Source organism: Papio anubis, chromosome 19 (assembly GCF_008728515.1).
Source record: "Papio anubis isolate 15944 chromosome 19, Panubis1.0, whole genome shotgun sequence".
Taxonomy (NCBI): Eukaryota; Metazoa; Chordata; class Mammalia; order Primates; family Cercopithecidae; genus Papio; species Papio anubis.
In genome coordinates, this window is record NC_044994.1 from 4,804,377 (window position 1) to 4,816,013 (window position 11,637).

Consider the following 11,637-nt stretch of genomic DNA (forward strand, 5'->3'; position numbering starts at 1 on the left):
TGTTATTCCAAATCACAAGAAAAATAACAATTCCGCCTGCTATTATAATTCCTATTTGAAACTATGTAAGGCTGGGCATGGTGGCTCACACCTATAATCCCAGCACTTTGGGAGGCCAAGGTAGGAGGATTGCTTAACTCTAGGAGTTTGAGACCAGCCTTGCCAATGTAGTGAGACCCCTATCTTCATAAAAAATTGAAAAATTAGCACAACTGTAGTCCCAGTTACTAGGGGGCCTGAGGCAGGAGGATTCCTTGAGCTCAGCAGTTCGAAGCTGCAGTGAGCTGTGTTCACACCACAGCACTCCAGCCTGGGCCACAGAGTGAGACTCTGTCTATATATTTAAAAAAAAAGAAATAAACTATGTAAAATGTTAACTGTCCTAATACCATTTCCCAAAAGGAAACATCCTCTTAATGATGCCAGCCAATGCATCGGGAAAGATTATCTTTTGTCATAGCTCACTATGACCTGCTTATTTATCCTATTATTGTAAGTGTGCCATGTTTCTGTTGCTAAAGCATTTCTTTTATTTTGTTAAAAATGTGAAACTTTCAAGCTTAAAGGAACTTTTAAATTTCGAATTGTGAGTACACTACACAACGATTTTTCCCAAGCCGCTTGAAAGTAATTTGTCCACATCATATCCCAACTCGCCCCAATTTTTCAGATGTATTTGCTACAAGGCTATCTCCTACATAACCACACTACACCATTCCAATCAGAAAATTAAAAGACACATACCTCTATCTCATCCTCAATCCTCCGTTACATTTTGTCAATTATCCTGAATGTTCTATGCAGCAAAACAATTCAATCCAAAGTCTTATATTGCCTTCTGTTTTCCCTCTCTCTTTCTTTTCACAAAAGCACTTTTTAGCTGAGGCAAAGAGAAGTCTTGCTGTAAGGATTATAGTTCCAAGCAGCCGAAACTCAACTGTTAGAGGCACTATTTTGACTCTGCAGATTTTGCTCCTTCTTAATCAGAAAAGGGTATTCAGGTTGTACTTTCTTCAGCTGAGCAAAAATGGCAAAGAAAGTGGGAAAAGAATTCCACTCTACTGATGCTGCTCTTCAGACCTGACATCAAGCTTGACAAGCCCTTGCTGGCAGCAATCACTGCAGATTGCTGCCCCGCTGCCGAGCGATACAGGCCGTACTACATTAGCAAGAAAACAATGAGGTGGGAAAACCAGGTGTAGGTTACTTCAGGAAGAGCAGACATCCACAGCTTCGAAACTCTTCATGGAATGGGTGATCCTTGGGGGAGGCTCAGCTCACCAAGGCATAGACCCTTCAGTTCCTGTTGCAGCTGAGTAAGGAGGTCACATCCTGGTTGCTCAGTTCAAAGTCAAAGACCTTGAAGTTCTCAGCAATGTGTTCCAGTGTCACCGGTGTGGGGATCACCACCAAGTTCCTCTGCGTGAGGAGCCAGATCAGAATCTGGCTACAGTTTCATTGTGCTTGGCTGCAATCACTTTGATCCTGGGGTCCTCCAGGAGGGAAGGGTCCTTGGGCTTGGCCCTGGGCCTGTCAGGAGAGCCAAGGTGGCTATAGGCAGTCACCATGTTGCCTCTGGACTGGCAGTACTGGATTAAGTTCTCCTGGGTTAGGGACTTAGAGTGGTGCTCAATCTGATTAACTGCTGCTGGCTTACACTTTTTTTTTTTTTTTTTTCCCGAGATGGAGCCTCACTCTGTTGCCCAGGCCGGAGTACAGTGGTGTGATCTCAGCTCACTGCAAGCTCCACCTCCTGGGTTCAAGTAATTTTCCTGCCTCAGCCTCCCGAGTAGCTGGGACTACAGGCATGTGCCACCATGCCTGGCTAAATTTTTTGTATTTTTAGTAGAGACGGAGTTTCACCATGTTAGCCAGGATGGTCTCGATCTCTGACCTCGTGATCCACCCGCCTTGGCTTCCCAAAGTGCTGGGATTACAGGCGTGAGCCATCGCGCCCAGCCAGTTTACACTTTAAGCCAGATTTGTTTAAGGTCCTCTCCGCCGGGAGATGGTGACGTTGGAGATGCCAGTAGCTTTCACCAGCCCCTGAATGAGTTGCCTGATTCATCTAACGAGGAAAATTCCTTCCCAGGCTGACAGCCTGTTGGCCAGTGAATAAGGTGGAGGTCCAAGTAGTCCAGCTCCAGGCCACTGAGCACCTTCCGGCAGGATCCTCTCACAGGCACTCCTTGTGGCACATGCCCCATGGCTTGCTGCTGATGAAGAGCCACTCGCGCCTCACCACCTGCTCCTTGAGCTGCTCCTGTTCTCCTTCTGGTGCACATGGGTGCAGTCGATGTGGCAGTACACAGTGTTGATCGCTACCTTCACAGCCTCGGCCACCTGGCTTGGAGGGGACTTCCAGGTGCCCAGCCCCAGCATGTCCGTCTTGGCACCATTGTTGATGTGGCTGTCATGGCTGTGTTGCTTTACAGACCCCTGCCTGCAATTTGCCTCAGTTGTCATCTCTTTGATCTTCTTCAGTCCTGAATAATTTTAGTGTTTCCTTGACTTTCATTACCCCGACCTTTTTTTTTTTTTTTTGAGACGGAGTCTCTCTCTGTCACCCAGGTTGGAGTGCAGTGGCACGATCTCAGCTCACTGCAACCTCCACCTCTCAGGTTCAAGTGATTCTCCTGTCTCAGCCTCCTGAGTAGCTGGGATTACAGGCACGTGCCACCACACCCAGCTAATTTTGGTATTTTTAGTAGAGATGGGGTTTCACCATGTTGGCCAAGCTGGTCTCAAACTGCGGACCTCAGGTGATCTGCACCCCGTGGCCTCCCAAAGTGCTGGGATTGCAGTGACGCTGGCTTTTGGAGATAACAGGCTAGTTATTTGGTAGAAAGTCCCTGGATTTGGGTGGGTCTGATGTGTCCTCGTGGTAAAACTCAGATGATGCCCCTTTGCAGGAATATCACGAGGGTTGTGTTCTCACTGAGACCTTGCACCTGGCACGTTTCCATTTGCCTCATTAGTGGTAACATTCACTTCTATCCCCTGATTAAGGTGGTGTCTCCCAGCTTCCCCTCCCTAATGCTACCCTTTCTTTCCCTTAGTAAATGACAAATATTTTAGGGAGAGATTCTCTGATCCTTTGTAAATATCCTGTTCCTCATGAAACGTTCAAGTTACCCATTTATTTTCTTATTTATAGCAACATGGTCCTGTGGGTTGTAATGTCACAGTGGGTTATATCTATTGCCATCATTATCTATTTGTAAGCTCAAAAATGTCCCAGGTCTGGTGGGGGCCCCTTCAAGCCGGTTCTGTGTCTCTTTGCTGGGTTCTCTTGTTCCTGGAGCACTGCCTGGCTCACTGGCACGAGGAGAGACTCCCGGCTCATTTTGTGCATTCCCCGCCCCTGTCCCAGAATCAGCCACTTCTCAAGGTGCCCTGGATCATCTTAGCAGAAAATGCTGTTTAGAAACTAAGCAGTGGGGGCCGGGTGCGGTGGCTCACGCCTGTAATCCCAGCACTTTGGGAGGCTGAGGCGGGCGGATCACGAGGTTAGGAGATCGAGACCATCCTGGCTAACACGGTGAAACCCCATCTCTACTAAAAACACAAAAACTAGCTGGGCGAGGTGGCGGGCACCTGTATTCCCAGCTACTCGGGAGGCTGAGGCAGGAGAATGGCGTGAACCCGGGAGGCAGAGCTTGCAGTGAGCTGAGATCCGGCCACTGCACTCCAACCTGGGAGACAGAGCGAGACTCCGTCTCAAAAAAACAAAAAAAAAAAAAGAAAAGAAACTAAGCAGTGGGCGCTGCATGTACTCATTGCTATTGGATGCTTGATGTTCCCACGCCTGGCAGTGTACAGAACCACACACACACACCTGTGTCTATTTCTATGTCTAGCTCTCTGTACTGAAAACCTTGATATCTCCAATTCCAATCAAACAACAGTGTTCATGCTGGTTTTCTCCTTTCCCACTGGGGTGGGCAGTGAGAAATCTGCCTCCCATTATCCTCAGCATATTGGCTTATTTGGTCAGTCTCCAAGCTATACCCAGTCTTCTATCACCACCACTCCCATGTCCACCTCTCTCTGCACACACCCTCCCTACCCCACACGAGAGGGCCTGCTCACCCTACACAGGTTGGTCTGACCCCTGTGCCAGGCCAGCCCCCTGTGGGGACCTCCTCACTCTCTGCAGGGCTCCTTTCCACCCCTCACCCTCCAGGCAGACACTTACTTTGCTTGGGTCTACCTGGTGCTCTTTGAATGTTACTGTTCAGAAAGGGAAGACAAGAGAATGAGTCCAGCACGTATTAAATGTAGTGCCCACCTTCACTAAATGTAAGTCTTCTTGCCACCTGGCTACCCATGATCTAGAAGACAAATTCTTTTGCTTACTGTTTTATTATGGATCACTCTGGAATATTAAGGATACAATTCTGAGCAGACAATTAAAATGTCTTGTATTATCTGGAAGAAACAGAAACCACGTGTGGGTCAAAAGTATTGCGATGAACTGACTCACCTTATTACCACTTTATCCTGGCGGTCCCTGCCAGCACCACCCTTGGACCCGGGCAATGGGACTCCCTTTCCATCTGGTGCTTCAGAGTCCCCTACTTCACCCCTCCTCCAGCCATGACCCTCACAGGGAGTGGAGTCATGGGGTCAAGGGGAAGTGCCCACTGGGGCCCATGTGTCCCTCTCCCAAGCCATGCTGTGAACACTGGGGTCCCTGGAACTCTTTACCCAAACATTCCTCGAGCCCGCATCTAAAGCCTGCACCAGCCTCTCCTCCAGATCAGGGTGAATGGCATCCCTGGTTCATGCACTCTTTAGCTGGGGAGCAGCCAAGCAACAGCTATTGGAAACGGTGGGGAGAGGCTCGATGTGCAAGTTGGAGCATCGAGACCAGGCACCCACTGGGCCCTTGTGGGTGCAGAGTGAAGCTGAGGGTGGAAAGAGAAAGTGGATGGCCAATCGCCATGTTCTGGTGCAGAATTCCAAGGAGCCTGAACATTCTACATGTGAGACTGGCCTTCCAGATTGTTAGGAAGGGGGATAGATTGTGTTTTACTTTCCAGCCATTAGCTTGCTTTATAACTTCTCTTTTCTTTTCTCTCTTTTCTCCTTCCTTCCTCTTTCTTTTCTTCTTTTTTCTCTTTCTTTCTTTTTCTTTCTCTCTCTTTCTCTTTCTTTCTTTTTCTTTCTCTCTCTTTCTCTCTTTCTTTCTCTCTCTCCCCTTCCTTCCTTCCTTCCTTCCTTCCTTTCTCTCTCTCTCCCTCCCTCCCTCCCTCCCTCCTTCCTTCCTTCCTTCCTTCCTTCCTTCCTTCAGACAGGGTGTCACTCTGTGGCCCAGCCTGGAGTGCAGTGGTGTGATCTTGCCTCACTGCAGCCTTGACCTTCCAGGCTCAATCAATCCTCCCATCTCAGCTTCCTGAGTAGCTGGGACTACAGGCGTGCACCACCATGCCAGGCTAAGTTTTGTATTTTTGTAGAGACAGGATTTCACCATGTTGCCCCAGCTGGCCTTGAACTCCTGGGCTCAAGCAATCGCCTGCCTTGGCCTCTCAAAGTGTTGAGCCTCTGTGACTGGCCATAACTTTCAAATATCTAGATATATAGTATATGAATCTACATTTGTATTCTTGCCCCAGATCCATCAAATATTATAGACAGGCCTGCCCCTTGCACGCAGTAGGTTCTCATATGTGTGAGTTTTCTTTATGTGGCGCACTTACGGAATGCCCCTCACATCCCCTCCAACAGGGCCTATTCTAACTTGCTCTCAGGTTTGTGCTACGGTTACGTGTGCACTCACAAAGCTTGTTCTGGACATCCTTAGACAAATTGCGCTTGCACTCATGTCCATCCTGCCCAACCTAGAGAGGGCTGTGTTGGAGACCTGTTGTTTGCCTGTTGCGAGGGGCTTGGAGAGTAATGATGCTCCTCAAATAGCAGTGGCATTTATTGATATCTATATGCTGCACTTCACGAGTAGAAATTATCAAGATCATCTGAAAAGTAGATGCCTTTCTGCATTAACATATGTCACTGTCATCTGACAATTCTTATTTTCTAGTTTTTAAAAAATGTGATAACAGCTTGCACTTATGTATTATCTCACACTTTCTAAAACACTTCACATTTAGTATGTCATGGAAAATTGAATTTCTGCATTAGTTCCTTATTTATATCGCTTGAAAAATACCTTCTTTTTTGTAGTGGGACATCTGATATGTTCCTAAGTTTAAGACAATCTGCATAGTCATTTATTCTCTCTCTCTCTCTCTCTCTTTTTGATACAGGGTCTTACTCTGTTCCCCAGGTTGGAGTGCAGTAATGCATTGACCTTGACCTCCCTGGCTCCAGTGATCTTCCCACCTCAGCCCATCGAATAGCTGGGACTGCATGCGCACACCACCATGCCCGGCTAATTTTTTGTTTTTTTGTAGATATGGGATCCCATTATGTTGCCCAACCTGGTCTCAAACTCCTGGGCTCAAGTGATCCTTCCACCTCAGCCTCTCAAAGTGTTGGAATTACAGATATAAGCTGCTGCGCCTGGCCAATTTATATTTTTTGGTAACTTGCTGTGCATTTTTCCTAACCTTCTTTCTCATCTGTCTTTCAAAATAAAAGACAAAGGGTAATGCAGAGCTTTGCCTTCTCAGAACCACTCGTATCTACAGTTTTTCATCCTCTTTAAGTTTCTGCTTAAACACACGCAAGGAAACAAATCAACAAACAAAAACTTGCGGTCTCTTCCATCAGTCACCTGTTAAATCAAGGCTCAAAAAAAAAAAACTTTCAGAAATTCTGTTTTGATTCCCACAACCGGGCAGGGTGGCTTATGGCAGTCATTATTCACAAAGATTAGGTGAGGTTTGGGTCGGTTTGAGGAACATGAGGAGACCTGAAGACATCTTGCCAGTGACTTACAACTCATTACAATGAGTCCTGGAGCCAGGAACCAGTTCTCCTGGCTTTAAACCCACTCGACCACACTTCCAATTTTGATAATATGAGCATAAGTCAGTTATAATCCCAAAAAGCTGTTACATTATTTTTATGATATTTCTACATTTCTTTCTGTTTACCTTTGTATAAAACTCAATGTCTGTAGAACTTTGTAATCCTAAATATAACTTTGAAAGGAATCAGTACATGGAAAAAATTTAGTTGACATTAATAACTAATAATTTTATTTATAACAATATGATTTAAGATATTAATTGCTTAAAAAACCCAACAGGGCCCAAATAATGATTTACAAGCAGATATGGTTATTTCTAGAAATAAACTAAAAAACAAAATTATTTATATGCAAAATTCTTCTAAAGAGGTAAAAATAGGAATAGAAAAGTGATGTTCATTCTAAACACATATTTTTTCTTTTCCGTTTGAAAAGGCATCTCAGTTTTGGGCAGACAATTGTATTATTACATTAAAAAGTGTCAGGGAGTGGCGATTTTTATCGGTTCACACTGCCTTTGACCATTGCAATTTCTTGGAGATAGATTTACCTGTCCTGAGCAAAGTAAGATAATTGACCTCAATTAAGAAACTACAAGTTAGACAGCTGGGTGTTCCCACAGCAAGATATGAAGGGCGGTGGATATCATTTAGGAATGAATGTAAATAGGCAGTACCCAAAAGACATTTCAGTTGCCTGCAAAAGCCACCAAAGCATACTTAATTATCTTTGTGATAATAAGCCTTCAGTCTGGTTTCAAATGCGTAATTTTTTGATACACTACATTTGAAACGCAACATTGCAATTCTTCTTAGACTTACAGACAGGTCATCTTCACTTTCATTTTACTAAAATAGCTCCCTCAAATTTAAAATTGATCAGATTAAATTAATCTAATCAATAAGAACAAAACAGGCATGAGCCTCTTTTATCTAACTCTAATAGAGTTGTAATTTTAAAAAGGCATTAAACACAAATTTTCAAAAACCACTTTCCTTGAATGACACATTGTCATGCTTCATAAGTCCACATGTCTGTCTTTCAGGGTGATTTCAGTGATTATTCAGTAGTGAAATTGGCTAATTTTGTTTCATAAGGCTTATTTTGTAAATTTAGACATTACATATATAAGGCCTAACAGCTGGTTAATTAAGTTAATTCAGTAAAAATCAATTGATCACTCAATCATCTCATAAACAGATTAAATTTTTTCCACATTAACCCATTGATTAAAAATCAGAAGGCACAATCTAGTCCTAAAATGTAAATCCTATTAAATTATGCAGAAAAGGGGGCCGCTTTCATCACCATTTTCACCCACTTAATAGTTTGTCCATCCATCTTTTTTTTGTTATTGTTTGTTTGTTTGTTTTTCTTTTGAGACAGAGTCTCACTCTGTCGCCCAGGCTGGAGTGCAGTGGTGCGATCTCGGCTCACTGCATCCTCTGCCTCCCGGGTTCAAGTGATTTTCCTGCTTCAGCCTCCCGAGTAGCTGGGATTACAGTCACTCACCGCCACATCCAGGTAATTTTTTGTATTTTTAGTAGAGATGGGTTTCACCATGTTGGCCAGGTTGGTCTTGGACTCCTGACCTCAGGTGATTCGCATGCCTCGGCCTCCCAATGTGTTGGGATTACAGGCGTGAGCCACAGCTCCCGGCCCATCCATGGTATTTTTTAGTTGGAGCTGGACTCCGTGTGCCTGAGCTGATCCCCCTGAAATACCCTCCTCCTCTTGCAGACTTATGGTCTGAGCTTAGTCCTGCTGTGAGGACACCATCCAGTGGCAGAAGGCACTAGCCAGTTGCTGTGGTGTGTGAAGGTGGCTGAACTCCAAGGTAGAATACCTTAAAGCTATTTCTAGAAGGATTCAGGACTTGTGATGGACTTCAGTCATTTGTCGTATGTCAAAATTAAAGAAGAAAACATCAGTGACCACTTCACAGAGGGTAAGTCTGAAGGCAAGGTAGGTGGCAACTGTAGCCTGCCTGATGAAGGGCACAGTGTAATTCAGCAGTAGCGTCTGTGAGCCACTGTGGCCTGGGACATTAATGATATTGCATAAGAAATATGTATCTGCTTGGCGAGAAACTCACTTTCAGCTGGGCCCTGTATCAGTTAGGATCAGGCATCACTACAGGTAATAAAAAAAATTCTCAACTAAAAAATGGCTTTTAAAAAAGCAGAAGTTGATTTTTGCCCTGGAGTTAGGTAACCAGGGCCTTTAAGTCATTAGGGACCAGCTTCATCCAGTTCGCCATATCTTACTGCAAGGGAGGCTGGGAAATGTAGTCTTTTAGCTGGGTGCATATCCACCCCCCAGTGATGTGTCGGTAAGCCAGCTTTATCCTCCCCCCACCCCAAAGTGGGAGATGGGGAGGGAGAGAGAAAGAAACTCCTGATTGTAGTATTTGCTAATGTCTGCAGTATAAATACTACCACCATGGTCAATTTCAAGCTACCAATGGTTTAATGATTAGTTTACACAATTCCCACAAATCTAATAATTGGCTCTTGGGAGCTGGTACAAGCTTGCTCTAGTAGACTACTGGGCTGCAAATAATATCAAGAGTTTTATTACTAAGGAGAAAGGGTGGGATGGCTGATGGGTAGACATCTGACAGTGTCTGCCACAGATGCCAAATGGAACACAACTATGTATTTTGACCAGAAGTAGGATTAGAAATGTGTGCTCCATGATTCTTGCCGAAAAAGAACACTGATTTCTGATGAAACAACATAAAAGGCAGGAGGAAACATGGGCCGCAGAGCCTGCTGATGTTTAAAGAGCTGCAGGGCCAGGAAAACCCATCCTTGGTGCAAACAGGTGCCACAAGCAGAACGTATTGGAATTAATCCCGTGAGAATGCAAAGACCCCAAATTAGATGATGAAATGGAACTCCAAGGTAGAATACCATAAAGCAAGGCAACTGGGATCATCTGAAGAGTAGAAGAAAAGGGATAAGATTTAATGATGCATCTTCCCTTTAGACGAAGCTTTCTGGGGCTTGGGACCATGTCTTTCCTGTTCATTGTTTTATTTTTGGCATGTAGCCCAATCCTTGGCACCTTCATTCATTCAACAAACACTTAGTGTGCTTACCTGTGGCAGGCACTGTTCTATGTGCTGAGGAAACAGCAGTGAACAAAACTGGCAGAAGTCCAGGCCCTCATGGAGCTTACACTCTATTCAGAAGGCGAGAGAAATAAAATAAAATAACTTATATGGTGCTAAATGCTATGGGGATAATCAGGCAGGGAAAGAGGATCGGGAGGGTTATAAGTGCTCAGTCGTTTAAGAAAAAAAATGATTTTTTTTTTGTTATTGAGATGGGGTCTTGCTATGTTGCCCAGGCTGGTCTTAAACTCCTGGGCTCAAGTGATCTGCCTGCCTTGGCCTCCCAAAGTGTTTGGATTACAGGCGTGAGCCACCGTGTCACCTATGAAAAGTGTTTTTAAACTAAATGGTGTTTTAGGTTGGATTTCCTAGAAGCAGTCCCTGAGATGAGAACCCGTGTGCCAGCGATGTGTTAAGGATGTGCTGGGAGGCACCAGCAGCCTCAGTGTTGAGACTGGGTATCAGTGATGTTCAGGCCAGGGGCCTCTGAAAAGCAGAGCCGCAGCGAGAATTCGAGTCCCAATGTTCTATTTGGGAGGTTTGAGCCTTGAGCAGTGAGAATGAGGAGATAGAGGGAGCGAGGTGGGGAAAAGCACGAAGTGACGTGATGCCTTGCCACGTTGGTCAATGCACCCAGCGAGCTTGCAGGCAGGCCTGGGCGCGTGCCCAGCGTGGTGGACCCATCTGGAGATTTGCAAGGAGAGTCTGCGTGTGGAGTAGGCTGCTGGGGGCAGGGGTAGAGGAGGGTGGGTGGGCACTGTCTGCTTACTTCTCTCCTAACTTCTTTTTCCAACTGGTCAAGACACACTCCGTGGGGGCCACTGCCCCGCCTTCTGGGGCAGCACCTGGCTCTTCAAGCCTTCTCCAGAAGTGGGAGCCTCCACCTGGTGCTGTGACATTTTATTAAAGCCTGGAAGGGGAAAGGCAGCCCACGTAGGGGGCTGGAGGTGTGGAGCCTTTGGAGGTGTTGTTGGACCAAGAAGAGAAAGAAGGAGGCAGCAGAAGGGCGTGAGAAGCTGCCCAAGGTCCCTGTCGGACACAGCAGGCCGGCAGTCCCTGCTTGGCTGCTAACCCCCTCGCAACCTTGGGCACCTCACCCAACCTCTGAACTTAGTCTTAGCGAGAGGGCTGGGGTGGGGTGGGACAGTCTTTCAAACCCCTTTGGCTGAAGCCGCCTGCTTCTGCGGCAGTCAGCGTCCGGCCGCGCTCCTGGCAGCCCCTGAGCGAGCTTGGAAATGTTACTAAACGCCAGGCTTTCAGCAGTCACAGCTGCTGGCAAGGAACAGAGTCCGCTGGATTTGAGCAGAGCTTTTGAAAAAGGGTAGGAGGGAGCTTTCACCCTCTTCTTACGCCAGGGGATGTATTTCTTTCACCCTGTAAAAGGGGAAGGAGAACTGACTTCAATGATTTCTTTGTCCTTGGACAAATTTGCTACTAACAACCCTTCAGTAGTCAGCGGGGGCCCACTCAAGTGAGTTTAAACAGAATTTACAGCATAAATAACTATAGGTAGCTGCAAAGGGAATATAATAATAATTTTTAAACCCCTCAATTCAAAATACTGTGATGTGTTTGAATCCAA

At 45.7% G+C, this 11,637-nt stretch overlaps 1 pseudogene; it reads right to left on the bottom strand.

Annotated features, from left to right (window-relative positions):
* Positions 1 to 289: 289 nt before the first annotated feature.
* On the bottom strand, positions 290 to 2,560 carry LOC101002218 (annotated as a pseudogene).
* Positions 2,561 to 11,637: the final 9,077 nt, after the last annotated feature.